Source organism: Sphaerodactylus townsendi, linkage group LG02 (assembly GCF_021028975.2).
Source record: "Sphaerodactylus townsendi isolate TG3544 linkage group LG02, MPM_Stown_v2.3, whole genome shotgun sequence".
NCBI lineage: Eukaryota > Metazoa > Chordata > Lepidosauria > Squamata > Sphaerodactylidae > Sphaerodactylus > Sphaerodactylus townsendi.
Genome location: NC_059426.1, coordinates 78,336,316 through 78,357,184, shown reverse-complemented (window position 1 = coordinate 78,357,184; position 20,869 = coordinate 78,336,316). Strand labels below are relative to the sequence as shown.

Genomic DNA, 20,869 nt, shown 5'->3' with positions numbered 1-20,869 from the left:
AGTTTCTAATACAAATAATTTGTGGCATAATGGGAATCTGGATTATAGTAATTTATTTGTGTTGGCCCCGTTATCCCGGGTGTGTTACTTGGAGATACTCATGAGCACATAGAATAGCAGTGTAACTTAGATGAACAGAACATTTTCTTTTATCCCTCAGCTCTGGTCCTGGACCCATGGACACGATGACTGGGTTCTGCCCTTGATTAGATTTTGCCTACCAAGAACTGGCCACTTTAGATACAGGGGATTAAAGATGAACTGGAACCAGTGAGCTGATCTATTTTTATCTACATTGGTCCAGTGAACAAATGAGGATGAGGATCTGAAAAGACAGATGAAGATCTGAAAAGATGTGCGCTGGGGGGGGAGAGCGGCAGAATCAGAGTGGCTACGTTGTCGCCACGTTTGTAGTGGGGAGTGCAGCGGGACCCCGCGTTACTTGCCGCGAGTAACGCACAACAAAAGGTGAGTGGGAAAACGGCCAAGCACAGAACTTTACTGAATTGTTACTAACTTTAAGGGCAAGTTATTCATCTTTTCTTATTTTGAGAAAAAGTCTCACTATTTTGGAAATTTAGCTGAATTTCATGAATTAAACTTCAGAATATAGAAAACATTTGTTTAAAAAGTAAACACCTTTTGCACCTTTCAAGGCACACTGGCGGAGCATGCAAAAATCCAAACACATTTGACAAAACATAATAAGAAGATGGACACAAAGTTCAAGTTTGCCAAGAAACATATTTGGCAGATATCCAAGGAAACAGTGGCAAATCAAATGTGCTTAAATTTGCACTTGCAAAGTAGCATGTTAGATTCCCACCTTTTAAGAGAACAAAAAGCAAGTTTATTTGCAACATTTAATAACAGATTTATCATTGCTGGATTAAAAAAGCAAATGGGAAAGCAGCAATAAAATACGAACTATATAAGACAACACTGCGCTAACAGGGGAAAAAGATGCACACCTGGTGAAACAGAAGCTCTTTTCCTCATTTGCTAAGGCAAAGATTAAAAATACAGACTTCCCTATATATTTTCACAGCTGTTCCAAATACCAGCCGGTATCTGAGCAAATTGTCTCATTCCCTTCTCTTGTTTTCTGTAACAGACAACTGAGGCTGACAAGCTGAGCATCCTCTCTCATATAGATAAGGCTTCTTTTTTAATGTCAGTTAAGGTCACTTGCATGTAGCCAGCCTTGTATCACAAGGGCTTCAATTCATCACTGCCAGCTTGGTCAGAATGGAATCATCCATTTGTAACAGATGGGAGTCTGGTTTGGAATTTCAATGCAGAACAACCAACATCCCACCGGCACTTGCAAATGCACACACATATACAACAAGGACTAATCCAAACTAAGCTTCCTTCGGCTGCACTCATTGCACACAAACCTGCAAGTGAGGCCAATTTCTCTGTCAACAATCTCTACAGAAGTCATCCCAGCTGTTGCATATTACTCCAGATCAGAAGATGATCATGTGATGCAGTGCTGTTTGCATAGCTCTGCAATAAAGCACTTCACTATGAAAGGGGGTTGTGCATAGTTTACGTAGTGTTAGAGGACAATGATTTCATGCCTTTGGTGTAACAAACCACAACCTTCATTTTATAGATGATATGATATCAAAAAGGACCCCATTTTTTCAGATGTGTTTATATTTAATCTTACCAAGCTGCATCTTGAATACAGTCCAGCCCCATTACAGTCAGTTGAATCTGGAATCTCAGGCAAGAATTGAACAAAAATGTAATATGTGGCTTCCACTAAAACATTAGTACCATCTAAAACTTTTGATGCAACATAACTGCATTGCACACTTCCCTTCTCCTACAAACCACAGCCAATGAAGTAGAGCAGGGTCAAGTAGGGTTGGTCAATACCAGCCAGATTCGTTCCAATTCGGATTCGGCCCAGATTCGGATCAATGGGTTCGGATTGGCCGAATTCCGAACCTTGCAGGTTCGGATTGGGCCGAATCTGTGGGAAAATCCGGGAATTTTGGGTGTTTTTTAATTTTTTGGGTGTTTTCCACGTTTTGGCCTGCAGGGGGCGCATTTTGTGACATATTGGCACCAACTTTTCAGGGTATCATCAGGAGACTGTCCTTATGCTACCCCCCAAGTTTGGTGAAGTTTGGATCAGGGGGGCCAAAGTTATGGACCTTCAAAGGGGGTGCCCCTATCCCCCATTGTTTCCAATGGGAACTAAGGAGATGGGGCTACCCCTTTGAAGGTCCATAACGTTGGCCCCCCTGATCCAAACTTCACCAAACTTGGGGGGTGGCATAAGGACAGTCTCCTGATGATACCCTGGAAATTTGGTGCCAATATGTCAAAAAATGCGCCCCCTGCAGGCACCCCCAGAAATATGTCCAAGATTCTTTGTTCTACATTTACACAATCCATTGCTGTCAATTGGGAATTTCTGGGGGTGCCTGAAGGGGGTGCATTCCTAAGGCTAGCAGCACCAAACTTTCAGGGTATCATCTGGAGACTCTCCTGATGACACCCCTAAAGTTTGGTGAAGTTTGGTTAATGAGGGCCAAAGTTATGGACCCTCAAAGGGGGTGCCCCATCCCCCATTGTCTCCAATGGGAGTTAATAGGAGATGTGGCTACATCTTTGAGGGTCCATACCTTTGGCCCCCATGATCCAAACTTCACCAAACCTGGGTAGTATCATCAGGAGAGTATCCTAAAGATACCCTGAAAGTTTGGTGCTGCTAGCTTTAAAAATTCTGGTTTGTGTTTTTTTTCACCACTCCTCCACATGAAGCCTGCTGGAGTGAGTGAGTGGTGAAAAACACAAACCAGAATTTTTAAAGCTAGCAGCACCAAACTTTCAGGGTATCACCTGGAGACTGTCCTTATGACACCCCTAAAGTTTGGTGAAGTTTGGTTAATGAGGGCCAAAGTTATGGACCCTCAAAAGGGTAGCCCCCATCTCCTATTAGCTCCCATTGGAAATAATGGGGGATGGGGGCTACATCTAAAGGGAGATTCTTTGATGTTTAAGAAAGTCCAAGGGAGGGGGGATTCCTGAGGCACAGTTAGATCAGTATTATAGTTAAAGTTCTGTAAAAATGTGCTTTGGAATGGACAACATTTCAAAACTCGCAGGAGATTCTTAGGTTTTTCTTCTACTTTTTCAGCAGTTTTCAACAGTACCTGCACCATACGGCACCCAAGCCTTGTACTGGCTGGGTAAGTGGAGGTGGGCTTTTTTGGGGGAGATGGTAGGCTTCCCTTTGGGTTGTGGAATTTTGGGGGGGCAAGTGGAATTGTTTTCCTTCCCTTTTGCTGGGGTTTTAATTTTTCCCCATTTTTTTTCTTTTTTGGACTTTGAGTGTGGAGGGAGGGGGAGTCTTGGGGTTGAGTGTTTTTGGGGGGTGGGAGTGGGCCACTGCCAGGGGTGGTGGTGTTTGGGTCCCCCCCGTCAAGCCACGATCCTTGCCGGCTGGCAGGAAGCGGCGTCGGCGGGGGATTCCCTCCCCCCCAACTTTTTAAAAACTGTTGGTATTGTTGGGGGGGTTGCAGGGGGGAGTCTTGGGGTGGAGTGGTCTTTTGGGGGAGGAGTGTGGCGCCGCCGGTGGATGGGTGCTGGGTTTGTGTGTTTTGTTTTCCTTCCGGCTTAACCCCCCCCCCCGCTTTTTGGAGTGATATTATTACCACAAATTGATAGGTTTTCTGAAAAAAGTCTTAAAAATATACAAGGCAAGTTGCTGAAAACTTTCTTTGATTTGTTGGACAACTTGGGTTTGGTTGATCTATGGAGACAGAAAAATGGAAAGTCAAGAGAGAACACCTATTTCTCAGGAAAAATGTAGATCTTTTTCAAAAATAGAAGTGATCGGGGTTTCTAGAGACTTAGCTACAGAGGTATCTAAGGTAGAAATGTTATTAAAGACATTTTCAGGTCTGCATTCAGCAATGCAGCTCTATGTTCAGTTCTGTGTGTTCAGTTCTGGTCGCCACATCTCAAAAAGGATATTGAAGAGATGGAAAAAGTGCAGAGAAGGGCAACGAGGATGACTGAGGGACTGGAGCACCTTCCCTATGAGGAGAGGCTGCAGCGTTTGGGACTCTTTAGTTTGGAGAGGAGACGTCTGAGGGGGGATATGATTGAAGTCTATAAATTTATGAATGGGGTAGAAAATGTTGACAAGAGAGAAATTTTTCTCTCTTTCTCACAATACTAGAACCAGGGGGCATTCATTGAAAATTTATTTTTATCAGAGCCATCCTAATTTATATTTATATTGTATTTTAATTGATTGTGCTCTTTATATTGTTCACCGCCCTGAGCCCTCCGGGGGAGGGCGGTCTATAAACCTAATAAATAAATAAATAAATAAATAAATAAATAAATAAATAAATAAATAAATAAATAAATAAATAAAATGCTGGGGGGAAGAATTAGGACTAATAAAAGGAAACACTTCTTCATGCAACGTGTGATTGGTGTTTGGAATATGCTGCCACAGGAGGTGGTGATGGCCACTAGCCTGGATAGCTTTAAAAAGGGCTTGGACAGATTTATGGAGGAGAAGTCGATCTATGGCTACCAATCTTGATCCTCTTTGATCTGAGATTGCAAATGCCTTAACAGACCAGGTGCTTGGGAGCAACAACCGCAGAAGGCCATTGCTTTCACCTCCTGCATGTGAGATCCCAAAGGTATCTGGTGGGCCACTGCAAGTAGCAGAGAGCTGGACTAGATGGACTCTGGTCTGATCCAGCTGGCTTGTTCTAATGTTCTTATATTTATGTCTGGTTCACAAATTATAGTCATGTATGTGAGTGGGCTGCTACTCTCCCCTAAGTTGTTTAATCTTCCCGTACTGTGCATTTTGACTACTCCTCAGCCAGACCATACCTGTGGATATCCTGATGTATAATTAATAGAACGTCTAATTGGATCTGGTTTAAAGTTCCAACCAAAGGACCTAATTTATTTCTTCCCCCTCCAACAGAGGATTATTGTGTAGTTTCCAGGAGCCCACACAAGTCCAATTACAATGAATGGAAGGAATGCAGTACTGAAGCACCAATGATTGAGTTTCTGTCCCCCACTATATTTTAAATAGTAGGAACCACTGGAACTCCAGTTGTGTATTAGAGATTGATCTTCAAAACAAAACAAAAAAAACCACCTCCCAGCACCAGGAAAGGATCGCAGGGCTGGCCTTGCATTCTCTCCCCCCCAACACTTCCGTTTTTTTACTTACTGTCACTGCTTGGACTGGAGAGGAATTCAGAAGGGGAATCCTTGCCAGCCTTGCTTGGTGGAGGATCTTCTGAATTCCTCCCCAGTCCAAGCAGTGAAAGTAAGTAAAAAAACGGAAGGGGGGGGGGGAATGCGAGGCTAGCTCTGCGATCCTTTCCTGATGCTCGGAGGGGAAAAAAACCCCCTCCCAGCACCCGTTTACTGCCAATAAATGGTGTTCTATGTACGTAGCGTGTAAGTAACAAAGTAAATAAATAAAATAAATATTCAGAAAACCTTGTTATTATATATATATATTGTAAATATAGAACATGCTGTGGTGGAATACACGTAGTAAACAATGGGCTATAACTAAACCATCACTATTATGATTTGGCCAGAACACACTTATCAGATCCAATTAAGCAATTGCACGTAATGCCTCCCAGGGATTTATAACTCCTTGCGAGGTGGGGGTGGACTGTTATTCATTTCAAATATAGCCTTTCAGTTTCACTCACCTTACAACTGACATTTATCATGTAACACCCCACCACCCCCACCACCAAATACTGTTCGTTAGATCCACACTTGATTCCATTAGACCCACACTTGATCCACACTTCCAAAAAATCTGGAGTGGAGCAAGCTAGGGCTTGTGCCTTGGGTGCTGATTGAGGGGGGCACCACCACCACAGAGACCCTGCCCCCCCAAACTCCTCATGGAGTTTGGTGTACAGTTGAAGGTTGGTCCAGCATTCAACTCCATGCCCCACATTCAACTTCACGCCTCGCCCCCAAATTCCACATGGAGCTTAGGAGGTGGGGCACACAGTTCAAGTCTTGGCTTGAACAGGTCTAGCTTAAAACTGCAGACTTCACCTCAAAGCACACAGTTTAAAGTTGGAACCAACCAGGCAGAAGCCAGCCCTGAACTGCAGGCTCAGCCTGGCTAGGTCCAGCTTTAAACTACTAGCTTTGCCTCCAAATTCAAGGCTGGTTTCCACCTGGCTGAGTCCAGCTTTAAACTGCGGTCTTCGAGGTGTAGCCCACAGTTTGAAGTTAGACCTGGTCAAGGCCAGCCTTGAACTGCACCCCCTCCCCCAACTCCACGTAGAATTGGGAGGGCACAGATGAATGCTGAGAAGTACGTGCCCTAGACACCATCTTATTAGATATGCTCCTGCTTGGTTCCATTCCCCATTTGTCTGGTAGGAAATAGTCTCTAGCAAGCATTTGGAATGTGACTTCCAAAAAAATCATTTTTACACTGGTTTTCACAGCACAGGAGGAAATGACTTTGTTATAACTTTAAAATCTAGCTAACATGCATATATAAGCAACAATAATGGAGGAAAATGAAAGCAAGAACAATTATCACCACCAGAGCCTTTTTAAACATTTCTTGAGAAATGAGGCAGGTTGTTTTTCTGTGGGGGGAAGGCTGGCCCCTTCGGTATTTGTGTGCATTCAGTCCAAACAAGCAGGGAAACACATTACTAGGAAGAAACCTGGGGAAGCATGACATTTAGTTTTTCTACCAGACAAATGCTATCAACATTTTTTTCTTTACTCAAAGGAGTGAGTCGCAAGTCAGCCTCCAGCAGAAAAATTAACAAAATGTCCCTCTGGTGTGTGTTCAGTTGTCACCAGCCTCACTTTGCAAAGACAAATGTCGCACAGATAGCAAGATGAGATAAGGGTGTGAAAAGAAGCTACTCCAGAGGCAGTTGCTTTGCATGAAGAAAGTACAGTGTTACAGTCACACTGATCTTTCAAGGAATACCTGCCTGGGAACAAAATAATGACGAAGCCATCATGTGAACACTAAACATTTTATATAGAATGACCCTGCAGTGGTAACACACACTCATCTGGAAAGGAGTGCCACTAGATTCAATTGGACTAACTTCCCAGTTGAAGGATATTGGCACTGCAATCCACAGAATGGTGTGGCCAGGGATGGCACAGTTGCACTGCCTCTGAAGAGGACTGTAATGCTGCAGCCAGGAAGAGAAATGAGAAAGTCCCCTGACTTTGCTGAAAACACCCTATGCAGCTCAATAAGGTTAAGTCTATGCCAGGAAAAGGGAGTGTTCCTAAGCCAAACAGGCTTGGGAAGTCGAAGAAAGCGGGCTCTTCACCTGGTAATACCCTGCTCAGTGCTGATGCAGACTCCTGCCTTAGAGGAGCATTGGCACTGCAGCAGCATTGGAGCCTGGGTGTCACACTGCTGTGTAGCTCCCTGGAACCAATGTAAATGCCCCTAACACCAGTGTAAGTAGCATTTACGCTAGCACCAGGGTCATGCCTCATCCAGAGCCCTTTCAGCCCTTCCTTTTGGATTGCCCAGAAAATTAACATGTGCAAGACATTGAAATCAACAAAACATCATGATGTCTTTAAATATACCTTATTTATCTGTGGGTTTTCATGAACCTATTGTGCCATTCCATGTCTTTTCAGGAAAATCCTGAGGAAGTCAGATTTTGTGTAGAACTACATCATATCAGCTCAGAAGTAAAAAACAAAAACCTTTGCGAAACAGACTCAAGCGAACAGGATTCTCTAAAACCCAATTATATTACAAGTCAACTTTTCACTAATTTATGCATGCATTGAAATTACATGGGCTTTCCGTATCTGAAAGAAAGGCAGTACATCTCAACTGCAAAAAGATGTTCATGTTTTTGAAAGTTTTTTTCTTTCAATGGATCAGCCTATTGCAGAAACTTTTACACCTCAACCATCTTTGCTGCTAAATTTCTAAAAACAAGTTTGGGCTTTTTTCCTCTAACTCCAGATTTCTGGGGACTCACTGCTGCAAGGCTGAACACACTCAAACGAAGTCAGCTCTGTAAAACAGGAATAACTTTATTGATATATGTCGCTCTAACTACGGGCCTTTCCCCACTTACCTTAAGCCCCACGCTACTTGAGCAGAGTAGCGTGGGGTCCCCCGGCACTTCCCACGACAGGGGGGGCAACAGCACAGCCACCCTGACGCTGCCGCTGTCGCGCCCCCTCAGTGCGCGGCATCCCAGGCGCTCTTCTTAAGGGCGCCTTTTGATGACCCCGCGAAGAGCGCTGGGTCGTGGGGACGCCCAGGCACGTGCCTGGGATGCCGCGCGCTGAGAGCAGTGCGCAGCGTAGGGGGGATGGAAGAGAGTGGGGAAAGGCCCTACAGGGTGCTAGAACTAAGGGTTCTTGCCTTCAGTTCCAGTATATATGGGGTGTGTTGGTGGGCGGTCCATTGGAGTGGCAGGAACCAGGGGATTCGAAGAAACGAAACTGAAACTTAGTCCTGACAACTGCACTTTGCCAGTGATGATCAAAAATAACTTTGCACTTGCAGAAAGCGACCCCTCTTACATCTGTTCATTTCTCAAAGATAAACCTCGGCACAAAATTTAGCTCTGCCCATTGTTCAATAAAAGCTGCCATTTGCAACAGCTTCATAATATTGAATTTTTGACATTCTAACTAATCGAAAATCTCCAAGGGGGCCCCCATATATGTACATGGATGCCCTCTCATCAATATTTTAAAAAAATATCCTTAAAATGCTACTACCAAACCCTCATACCCCAAATGAATAGCAAGGTAGCACACAAGAGCTAGCATGTTTGTGGAGAGGAAGTGAAGAATGGTTACACAAGGAACAAGTGACATAGAATTGTTCTGCTGCCACCCAATTAAAAAAATATTCTGGATTTTAAAGTTAGAGTCTCCTGAGATCATAAAAGTGCTGGTGCTCTCTGCAGCCAATAAAATAAAATGGGGCACAATGAAAAAAGAAGGGAGGTAAGACATTATAGAGAAACAGAGAAAGTCTGCATGGCCAACAAAGATTTAGTACACATATGATTGGGCAAAGAGAAGCCCTAATTCTAGCTAGTTAACTTGGCTTGCACTTAAAGGAACCCCCTTCCATAGCCTCATTTATTCTCCATGTACAAATACTGCTCTTTTGATTGCTAATTAACAGTTATAGCTCCCTAGGTGCACCTTCCATGTGAAAGACAGGATTTAGACTTTAGATCAGCGCTACTAACCAGTGAACCACGTCAACTGAGTTAGTATTAGCAGGGAGAGGATTGAAAGGTCTCTACACATCTTGCACTGCATAATCTCCCTGTTAAGGCATTCCAAGAAGAAATGCCTGGAACAAGCTGTGAAAAGATCCACAGGAAATCCTCAGCAGGGGCTCTTTCGCTTTTCATTATATCCGAACTGAACAGCAGTCAGAAAATGTGGTGAATGGCCTGTGTTTAACTGGCCGGCTTGGATATTAATTCTCCAAATTCAGCTTGATCCTGCTCCCCACCCCACCCCTTTTTTGTGCCATCAAGTGACAGCTGCCTCATGTGACAGCTGTCACATGTTAGAAAAGACCACTATTTTAGATTGCACAGGGTTAATAACCAACCTTTTGTTTCGACATACTCTTCGCATTTGATCAGGGAGTTTTGTGACCTAACCTTGTTCTTGATAGCAAGACTGTGTCATCGGCATAAAGGAGGATGGACAAAGGAACACCGTTCAGATAAGGACAATGAGGATTGGAGTTATTCAAAATGGGGGCAAGATCATACCCAAAAAAAGGTTAAATAATACAGGTGCCAACACACAACCCTGTTTTACCCCCTTTCATTTACAGTCCATGAGGGCTACAAGTATGAAGGAACTATTCGTACTATTCAGTCAATCAGTAAACTGATTACAAAATAAGTTAACATTCATACAATAGTAACATTTGAATTTAATAGCAAAGATTACCAGTAAAACAGAGCTATTCAGTCACACAGCAAGCAGATTACAAAATATAATAATAATAGAGTCTGGGAGCAAAGATTCCAGGAAAAACAACATAATTCAGTGGGGTTCAGACTGAAGAACTGAAGGAAAAAATGTTGTTAATAAAGGTCACCTTTCAAACTGTGCTGATCCATTACACTACAGTTCTACACACTTCACAAAAATGTTCCCTATACAATTTTAAAAGTGTCCCATTAACTTGTCAATAGGGCACCAGAATTAAGCCAAATTATTTACATCACATCTACCAAGGAAAGAACATGTCCTGTGACACATTAAAGGTAAATTGTATTAAGTACTGGTTGTTGTGGGTTTTCCAGGCTGTGTGGCCGTGGTCTGGTAGATCTTGTTCCTAATGTTTCGCCTGCATCTGTGGCTGGCATCTTCAAAGGTGTATCATAGAGGGAATTCTGTTCAGATCCTCTGAAGATGCCAGCCACAGATGCAGGTGAAATATTAGGAACAAGATCTACCAGACCACAGCCACACAGTCTGGAAAACCCACAACAACCAGTTGAATCTGGCCATGAAAGCCTTCAACAATACATTGTATTAAGTACCTTTACAGGTTAGAGCAAAGTTTCCAAATCTTATTTTGCTGCTGGGTCCTTTCAGAATTTTGTGAACAAGGAATGGGTGTTACAATAAATGGGTGTTACATTCGTTACTGTGGCCAATCACAGAATGGCTGCTATGGGGTACTTGGGCCAATCTGACAACAAGGGGGGGGGACCTGAAAACTAAGCATCCTCATATGATAGAGGCAACTATTTCAGAATAGATGCTCCCTGCATGGAAACCCTCTTGAAAACACAAAGATATATTTTAGGTTGTTCTGATGTACTTTTTGTTTCAATGAAGTGGAAGAAAGTCAGGATCAGCTTTTGTTTGGAGCAAGCAGCACCCGGGGGCAGGAACCCATCACAGGCAATGCAAACTTCATAACTGTACAAACTGTAGCAGCCTACACTGCTCCCATGGGCAGGTCCCAATTCACACAATGAGTACTTCCCATATAAGCACAGTTCATCTCTATGGCTGCTGGCAAATATGATCAGCCTTTATGTCTCCAATGTTACTAAACTGGCTTTCCAGTATGCTATTATTTTGCCGATGACTGAAGAAATCCTTTTATGAACGCTTCCCGTACGAGTTCAAATCCCACTGGACTATAAAACAACTTAGGAAGGCTTGATTCAGTAGTTAGTTACCAAACTAAAGTACCTCCCTTAGCAAGTTTCCTTCTACTGGTAAGTAATTCCTTCATAGGGTATGATTCTGAAAGCTGCTTTTAGATGAAATGATGAAATCTCAACCACTGTGGAAACTGAACTCCAATAACAATTCCATGCTGTCTCACGTTAACTACATTTACCACAGGATACACAAGTGCTGACAAGAGAAGTTTCAGAAGTACTCAGGAGTATCTGTTGGGAGAGTTCATACAGGCCAAATGGATAGATGGTTCTTGAACTCGCTATCCATGTGACAAGATTTAATCCGACCCAGCCCCCAAACTCAGTAGTAGTGTTCTATGTCTGAACATACAGTTTTCACAGAGCAACCACTGAGCAGACATTTTGTATTCATGAAACAGTTCCCATTGGATCAGGACCTTCTTCCATAGAAAGACTTGTTTACTACATAGACATAAACAAATTGAATTGTCATCATCCACTGACATAGCCTCCTATAATGTCACATTTTATTTTAAAAATTTATTAAAGTAAATAAATATATAAATCATGGTGCCCATTCTATTTTCTACAGTGAACCATAAATTCCAGTGTCAACAGTTGATTTATTTGTCTTTGGCAACCTTGCCCTGACTTAACATTCTCTCTGCAAGAACCCAACAACAATACATCTAACATTACTACAGGGAATTCACATGAATTAAATACAACATAGCCTTCCGTAACCCCTGAGACCCCTTCTCTCAAATTCTTTAAAAATGCGGGGATTAAGACAGAAACAGGCAAATGCAAAAGAAACGTTCTCTCACACACCTGACAGATGTGGCAATTTGCCAAACAATAAACTGTCTGCCCAGAGTTTAATCCAATAGTCACTGCTGTCCACACAAATGAGACTGCAACCAATGAGGGTTCTGAAGGAAGACTTTACTGTGGGTTGCATCATCAAGAAGCTCAGTGCTTTTTCACTGCTTTGCGCAGCAGGGATTTGGTGCAGTGTGTTTTGGGATTTTACTAGAGCAAAACCCACTCTTCTCCAGCAAACATTTTCAGCGCAAAGGCATGGAGAAGCATTCAGAAGGTGCTACTGATAATGCTATCTGGGCTCCAACCTCTAGCTGTACTATAGTGACAAATATTTGTGTTCCTCTGGGTAATTTTGTACATGCGTAATTAGGCTGTTAACAACTTGAGCTCTGCAATTCACTTTCCCCCCCTGTTAATGTGTATTTATTCTCTCCCTTAAAAAAAGGAAATTTCCTTGTTCTTTGTGAAAGTGCTCCATATTCAAACACACCAATAGGGAGACAGACCCTGAATCCCATTCCCACTGTGGGAAGCTCTGCACAGAATGAATCCAATGAAAGAATCATCTATTGAAATACAGCCACTTCATAACCTGTAAAAGGGCACCTTAAGCCCTTCCAACTTCAGAATCTTCTTCCCCAACGTCACAGCTGCGCTCCCCTGTATGCTGAATCACCAACCCTGCCCTTTGGCTCCTGCATTCCAACCTTGGATTCCATACTTTGTAGCTGGTTTTGTACTAGAGCCTGTTTCCCCAACCTCACAGTTGGCTTACTTCTCAGACTTTTCCATTTTGCTGATTCATTGAACCCTTCATTTCAGACCCCAAATTCTTAGCTGGTTTAAGTTCGGATTTTTCTTTTGTTCTGGACCAGCTGTTTTCTTTCCACAGACTCTTGTCTCCAGGATAAGATTTTTTTCAGTTTATTTCAGATTTCCAATTTATCCAGGGCTGGATCTAGGGGAGCCAAGGGGGAGCACCCGACCCCAGCGGCATACAGAGGGGAATGCAGAAACACCCCACAAATATAACACCCCTCTCCTCTTCTCTGCAGGACAGGCAAGAGAAGATGCCTTCTTTGTGCTGGGCTCCTGATGTGAAAGTCAGGGATGACATGTGTGATGCAGGGACAGAAAGGTGCAGGGAAGACACATTGATTCAGAAAAGGGGTCCTGCCTCCATTCTCCCTCATTCCCATTCCTCCCTCTGCACACTGCTCAATTTCCTGAACCAGCTGTTGTGAGGCTCAAGCTGCCGTGACTCTCACCCATTTAAGCAAGGCAGCATGGCAGTCAAGGTGTCACTGTGCTGCAGGCAGGACTTGAAGCTAGCAGAGTGGTATTGGCACTGCAAAGAGCTTTAAAACAAAGATTATTTAATATATATTACCTTATTTCAGACCAATGCCTTCGTACTGGTATCTCTGACTAGTAACAGCTCCCATGATTCCTAGGGAGTGACAAGTCCTCCCCAAGATCTGAAATCCTTTAACTGGAAATGTTGCCAAGGAGAAGGGTGTATATGTGTGGTATGTGTGTGCGTGCGTGCGTGCGCTTGTGTGTAAAGGATTTGTCCTCCAAAAAGGTTTTTTTTCTCAATCCCAACAGTTCAAAAGGAGAGGAGAAAAGAAATTAAGTGGTTAAGGTGTCGGGAATCCCAGGTTTAGATCTCCACTCTATCATGAAAAGTTGCTGGGTGACCTTGGGCCAGCTGCACACTCTCAGCATTGACCCTGGCAAGTATTTAGATGAAAGCCTCCAAGGAATACCAAGGCCATCAAATGAAGACGTGCAATAGAAAAACATCTCCAACCTTCTTATGTCCTGAAACCTACAGGGTTACCTAAGTCAGCTGTGATAATGGCAAAAGAGAGAGAGAGAGAGAGGAGGGAGGTATCATACTGTACTCACCCCCCCCCCCGCGTTCAAAGTGTAGATCCAGCCCTGAGTTCACCTTAAACAATACCAAGTGCAGCATCGCTAGGATTGTGTAACTGTTGCAATGTTGTTTCATGTTTTCAATTTCCCTTGAAAACTTTACAGGGTTACCATAAATTGGCTGTGACTTGACAACACTTTCCTCCACCACCAACAAGATACACAACAAAATAAGTAATAATGCCTATGAAGCCAAAGCCAATGTGTAAATCAGCCTCTATTTACAAATAAATGTGTTGGGATCAAAGGAAGAGGAAAGCAACCAGACTTTAATGATCTAACTGTGAAGCTTTACTAGATTTGTCTTAAAATTATAATGAATGTGTTTGCTCAACAGCTTTTTTTATTACAAGGCTCAGGATCAACACTGGTAATGTTTTACCAAATCCAGAATCTGTCCAGACTCTGTTCCTACACATTGCCTATAGTTTGTTGCATTTGCACGTCTGCCAGAAGGACTTTAGGCTCTACTTAATCACAATACAGATGGAGAGGAGGAAGTCTGAAGTAACAAGAGGATGAAGAAGGGGAGAGAAGAATTAAAGACTATATGAAGGAAGAACTGCAGAACTGGTAGAGTTGCGCTGCAGAGTGAGGCCGCAGAGTTGGCAGAGAAAGCAAACATCATGCAACTGGACAGTTCTATAGCTTCATTCACAAAACTCATCCACAAATTCCAGCTGGACAAGGGAAGTTAGATGTTTAAAAATATGACAGCCCACAATAGTTAGACTGGCTTCTGCAATTTAATGCCAAGTGGATATGAGGAGCAGCTGGCAGCAAAAACACTGAAAGCCATGAAGAATATACTGCTTGACTAGACACCGAGGCAGAAATCAGAAGCCAGAAAAACAAATTGATTTCTGCCAATTGGATTTTTTTGTTATTAAAAATATCCACAACTCTAGAGAAGCAATTTGCCTAGCTGAAAAGTAAAGGACAGTATCTCCTTAACGCCGTGGTGGCGAACCTTTGGCACTCCAGATGTTATGGACTACAATTCCCATCAGCCCTTTCCAGCATGGCCAACCCTAACCCTAACCCTAACCCAATTGGCCATGCTGGAAAGGGCTGATGGGAATTGTAGTCCATAACATCTGGAGTGCCAAAGGTTCGCCACCACTGCCTTAAAACCTATTTTGAGATACAATCCAGAGTAAAAAATATAAATGAACAACAAACCATAAAAATACTCTACCTTAATTAAAGCAAAATATTGAAACACTGATGTCATCTGTGGCTTCAGCACCTTCGAGCACAAGGAAGCATAAGTTAGGCACTGTCCTATGATACTACTGTTTGTATAAAGAGCCACTGTACACGGAAAGGGCCAAGCTGTTAACATTACAGCAACGTTTACATTAGCATCCAGTTCATTCAAACAAAGGAGTTGATGGGACCGTCCACTCTAGTAATCATTTAAATATCAATTTTGAGTGATTTATTTGTGGTGAGAGGAAATCTTTAACTTCAGAAGTAGAATATGCATAGGCAGCCAGATGCGGCAAAAGCATTTGCATGCAGCAAGAACCAGGGGGAAGAGAAAAAGCTGTGGCATCAAATTAACAGCACTGAACACATTTAGCCACCAAGGGTCACTGTTGATTCACTCACCAGCACAGCTCAGGATTCTTCTGTAAGGAGAACTTCTGATAAAAAATAAAAGGAATAGCAGGCTGTTCTTGTGAGGCAAAACATGCCCCATAAAACATGCTCATAAAAAATTAAGATCAGTCAGCAGCATTTGACGCAGTTGATCATGATCTAATAGCTCACTGCCTCGCCAGTGTTGGGATACGTGGGACAGCCCTTCACTGGTCGATTTCATTTATCCAGGATCAAGAACAGAGAGTAGCACTTGGGGAGAGGGCTTTGATACCTTTTAATGTGTGGAGTCTCCCAGGGGGGCAATACTTTTCCCAATGCTTTTTAATAATTATATGACCCCCTCTCTCAGCAGGTTCAGAGTTTTGAGCTGACACCCAGCTATACCGGATGGATGGATGGATGGATGGATGGATGGATGGATGGATGGATGGATGGATGGATGGATGGATGGATGGATGGATGGATGGATGGATGGATGGATGGATGGATGGATGGAGGATGGATGGATGGATGGATGGATGGATGGATGGATGGATGGATGGATGGATGGATGGATGGATGGATGGATGGATGGATGGATGGATGGATGGGCATTGTGGTGAAGTGATTGAAGAACAGTCAGCTGAAATTGAATTAATTAAAAATGGAGGTTCTGTGGCTGGGTTCACCTCCCACCTCTTGAAGGGGCTCAACTTATACCAGCTCCTCTGTCAGGAGTTTGGGTGTGGTTCTGGATACCTCCCTTTCCTTGGAGGCCCAAATCACAGAGATTGCCAAGAAGGCATTTTACCATCTTGGCCAGGCCAGGCAGCTGATATCCTATCTGTCCCACCCTGATCAAGCTACTGTGATCCATGCAGTGGTCACCTCCAGACTGGACTAGTGTAACTCATTCTACATAGGTCTAACACTGAGACTGCTCTGGAAATTGCAACTGGTCCAAAATGGACTACTCAGGGTATAGCAGGTTTAGTATACTAATCTTGTCTGAACTACCTGGAGTAGTCATCAGAGATATATGGATATGGGAGTTAACAAGGGTAAAAAGTGATTGACAGCCAACAACCGTGACTGAGATGAGAGAACCTATTTTCTGTCTGGGACTATTTCTCTTGCTATTTGGCAACAACAGAATAGTTTCTCCCACCCCAATGGACCTATATTATTTATTTATTTATTATATTTGTATACCGCCCTCCCCGAAGGCTGATCCAGGCACACCATTTCATCTATATAGGTCAGTGGTGGCGAACCTATGGCACGGGTGCCAGAAGTTGCACTCAGAGCCCTCTCTGTGGGCACGCACGCACAGAGTTCGTCAGTGGGGGGGGGGGCGGAAAATCACACACACACACTTACCTAGGCTGGCCGGGGTCGCTGAGTATGACATGTGCACGAGCAGGGAGGACTCGGCTCGGGGGGGCTGGTGCCTGTGCTCCAGGTAGCTGCTGCCTGGGGGGGGGGGGCAGAGGAGGTGGAGATCCTAGAGAGGCACAGACCAGTGCACGAGGGACTTGCTGGAGGCTAGAGCAGGCTGGCCCCTGCTTGAGGAGGTGGGGCGGAGGACCTGCTGGGGACTGGAGCAGGCAGGCTGCTGCTGCTCAAGGGGCTGCTCGAGGGGTAGCCACTGACTACCACCAAGTTTACTCCTGAGTAGCATGCACCTCGCAGCCAACCGTTTTTCTAAACTAAAACCTCAGTATTCAGATTAAATTGCCGTGTTGGCACTTTGCGATAAATAAGTGGGTTTTGGGTTGCAGTTTGGGCACTCGGTCTCTAAAAGGTTCGCCATCACTGATATAGGTGCACAAATGGCCACTACTCTAAAGAATCCAATTGCTTCACTTATATTCTTTAAACGTTGAAATACATTTGCAAGAAATGCCCAACCTCCAGTATATGGATGGAAAAATTAAGCATTCATAAACTCTAACCCTAAGTTTCATCCCAAGGAAGCCACTAAAATAAATATGACTTAAACCAGTTTAAATTCAAACATATTTAAGTTAATTGGTTGTGAAAGATTGCCTCAAGGATTTTATTCAAGGTCATACAGGAAAAGTAGAAGAGGTAAAGAATGAAATATCCATGAAGTACCTTAGTCACAAAAAAAACAGATTTCTGCTTAATATTAAAATACTTATAAAATATACAAACAAAGTTTGCATTGCCTGTACATCTTATGACCCATTTCACACATGCAGAATAATGCACTTTCAATTCACTTTCAACGTACTTTGCGGCTGGATTTTACTGTGCGAAATAGCAAAATCCACTTGCAAACAATTGTGGAAGTGGATTGAAATTGCATTATTATGTGCGGAAGGGGCCTTATGTCCTAATATTTCCAAGATTTGTGCACAAACAACTATTTGCACCAGACCCTCATAGTGGTACTTGTAAGAAAATGTCTTGTATAAAGCAACGCCATGGCGATCATAAATGGACTTTTCTAAATCAGCAATCTCTACATAAATCCTAGAGAAAGCCCTGTAGTAGTTTCATGACTATTTTTATAATCATCGCAAATATTGATTCAAGACTCTTGTGCACATGCACCAGAATGAAGTGGTAGAAATTGCAGATAGAGGTTGCATTTTTAACTTCCTTCTATATTAAAAACATCACTGCAAATTGTTAAAAACTCAGCGAGAAAATTTGCATGCTATTTTCAATTTCTCTCTGTGTGAGTGCTAACTGCCATTGCATTGCTTCTGACTCATGGCAACTCTATGAATCAATGTCCTTCAAAGCATCACATTGTTATAACAGCCTCACTCAGGTCTTGTAAACTAGCTTCCTTGGCATAGCTGATCCATCTCATGTTGGGTCTTCCTTCTTTCCTCTAGACTGTAACCTTTCCGGTGACATTTCTCTCTGCATAATGTGATCAAAGTACGATAAATTCAGTTTAGTAATTTTAGCTTATATGGTTAGTTAAGGCTTGATTTGATCTAGAACCCACTGATTTCTCTTTTTGGCAGTCCCTGGTATCCATAAAACCTTCTCCCAACACCACATTTCAAAGGAATCTACTTTTTTCCTGTCAACTACCTTAACTGTCACACCCATACATAGTAATAAGGAATACTATTACATATATTAACTTAACCTTGGCCAGACTTAATCTTTTTTAGCTCCTTTATAGCTGCTCTTCCTAGTCTCAATCTCCTTCTGATTTCTTGGTTGCAGTCTCCCTTTGGGTTGATGATGGAGCCAAGAAATAGAAAGTCTTCCACAATTTCCTTTTCCACATTGTCAACCTTAAAGCTGAGTAATCCCCCAGTAGTCATTGCTTTTGTCTTCTTGGTATTCAGCTGTAATCCTGTTTTAACTTTTACCAGTCGTCGTTTCAAGTCTGCTATTGTCTGCCAGTAATTTGATACTGTCTACACATCTCAAATTAACTCACACACACACACAACATTTTCACTTCACATTCATCTAAATCTAATCTTGTTTTCCTTATATGTTCTGCCTATGGATTGAAGAGATAGGGAGATTCATTCTTGTCTGATACCTTTGCCAACTTGGAACCATTCTTTATCCCCATATTACGTCCTAACAGTAGCCTCTTGTCCAGAATACAGGTTGCACACCAAAACAATCAAATGCTGTAGTACACCCATTTTCTTTAAAACCAGTCACAGCTTTTCATGTTCCACACAATCAAAATCTTTGGTGTACTTTATAAAACTTATAAAGATGATTTTCTTCTGACATTCTCTTGTATGCTCATAAACAATGGTATTTTCCTTAAAGAGAATTATTAATGTAAAGGATTAAAAAAAATTAAAAAAACAGGAATCCAGTGTTACATTTTTTTGGCTCCTGCACAGAATTGTACCCAGAGGCCCTGAGCTTTACCAACATCCTACTATCTCATGCACCTTCTGTGGTCTAGTTGAAGGCTACCCAGCACCAAGGAAGGACTTTCCCCGTGCCTCCTCGGCCACACAGCTAACAAGCAGCTGGCTTAGGCAAATTCCTTTCATCAATAGATGCCTCAAGGTGCTTACCAAGTTTTCCTACCTATCACATTTTTTGAAAATTGCTTTTATTTTAAAATTTTAACAAAAGTAATCAAAAACAAAAGTTTTTAGTTATTTATTTTCAAACAATTCTTACTCTGGTGCAAGTTGCTGCCAGCAAGAGATGTGCCAAAGCTTAGGAGTGAGCCTATCATGTAGAGGAACTCTGAGGGGGAAATAAATCTCTCAACAGAAGTCTAAAGTAGTACAGTTGATTCTACCACCTCAGTACTTGGCCACCTTCATTCTGCTGCAGGCCTCAGTCTAAAGAGCTTAAATGCTTGACTGTTCAACACTGAATTTCAAAAGGGACGCATGCTAAGGTAACCCAATTCCAATGTATCTCCAGAATGAGAGTAAATAGTTGTTAGAATTCTCCTTAATATATACATCTGATTTATAATTTACATGTCAATTATAACCCATGCTATCTCAGCTTGATTAAGAAGGAAAAGTAATCAGATGGATACAAATTTAAATCTTCAAGCCAAAAGAGCTATGTAAATAGGCACATTCCTTTTTGAAAAAAGGAGTACCATCCAGAATAATTTGTTGCCAAAATCTGCTCCAGAATTATATTAACATATTAACACACAGGAAAATGTGCTAGGAGGTTCTATGTTACCACTGATAACAACTACAGGGGACTTTTAGAAGATATTATCCAAGGACTTGTCTGAGCACATCAAATACTGATAATACTTAGCCCTTCTTTTCTTTTCTTATCAGCTCTAGTTCCTGTTCTGAACCAGAATGAGGTTGATTTGGATGAGTGTCTATAGATGAATAGGTTGAAACATAATCCAAGCAAAAAGAAAGTGATAAAAACTACAAGGGAAAACGAGATTGCCTGTTACCAATAGGGTGTTGCCATGTGCAATGGAATAGTTTTACAGCTTGATGTACTCTTGGATGTCCAGGTGGCACGCATAATACAAGCACAGATTATTTCAGTTAAATCTTGTCATAAGGTTTTTCTAGAGAGCAACAGTCATTCTCCCTGTTTTGTATGCTTCATAATGGATGATGGAATGGAAACTTCATCTGGTGCAAACTACAATGTCATCTATGGAATGTGGAGTTGGGTGAAGCTATTATAGCCTTTCTCTAGTACATTAATTATATAGGTCCCAGTAAGTTACCAGGTGCTGGTGCCTCAGGTTAAAGCTCTGCATGATCAAAACGACTTACACATCCAACCACCTTCTAAAATTCCCAAAGAAGGCTTCCTCAGTGATAGCTCCAGGTCTTTGGCCA

The 20,869-nt window shown here is 42.5% G+C and overlaps 1 protein-coding gene across 7 annotated transcripts in view; it reads right to left on the bottom strand.

Moving 5' to 3' along the window:
• The window catches only part of TSPAN4 (tetraspanin 4), a 672,180-nt gene that overhangs the window by 436,435 nt on the left and 214,876 nt on the right, over window positions 1-20,869 (bottom strand). Inside the window, exon 1 of one of the 7 annotated variants that reach the window (XM_048486907.1) lies at window positions 15,172-15,238. The exons of the other annotated variants lie outside the window; for them this stretch is intronic. The gene's annotated coding sequence lies outside the window, so the exon portion shown is untranslated. Of the gene's footprint in view, window positions 1-15,171; window positions 15,239-20,869 lie in introns of those variants that run through there. 7 annotated transcript variants of the gene reach the window in all.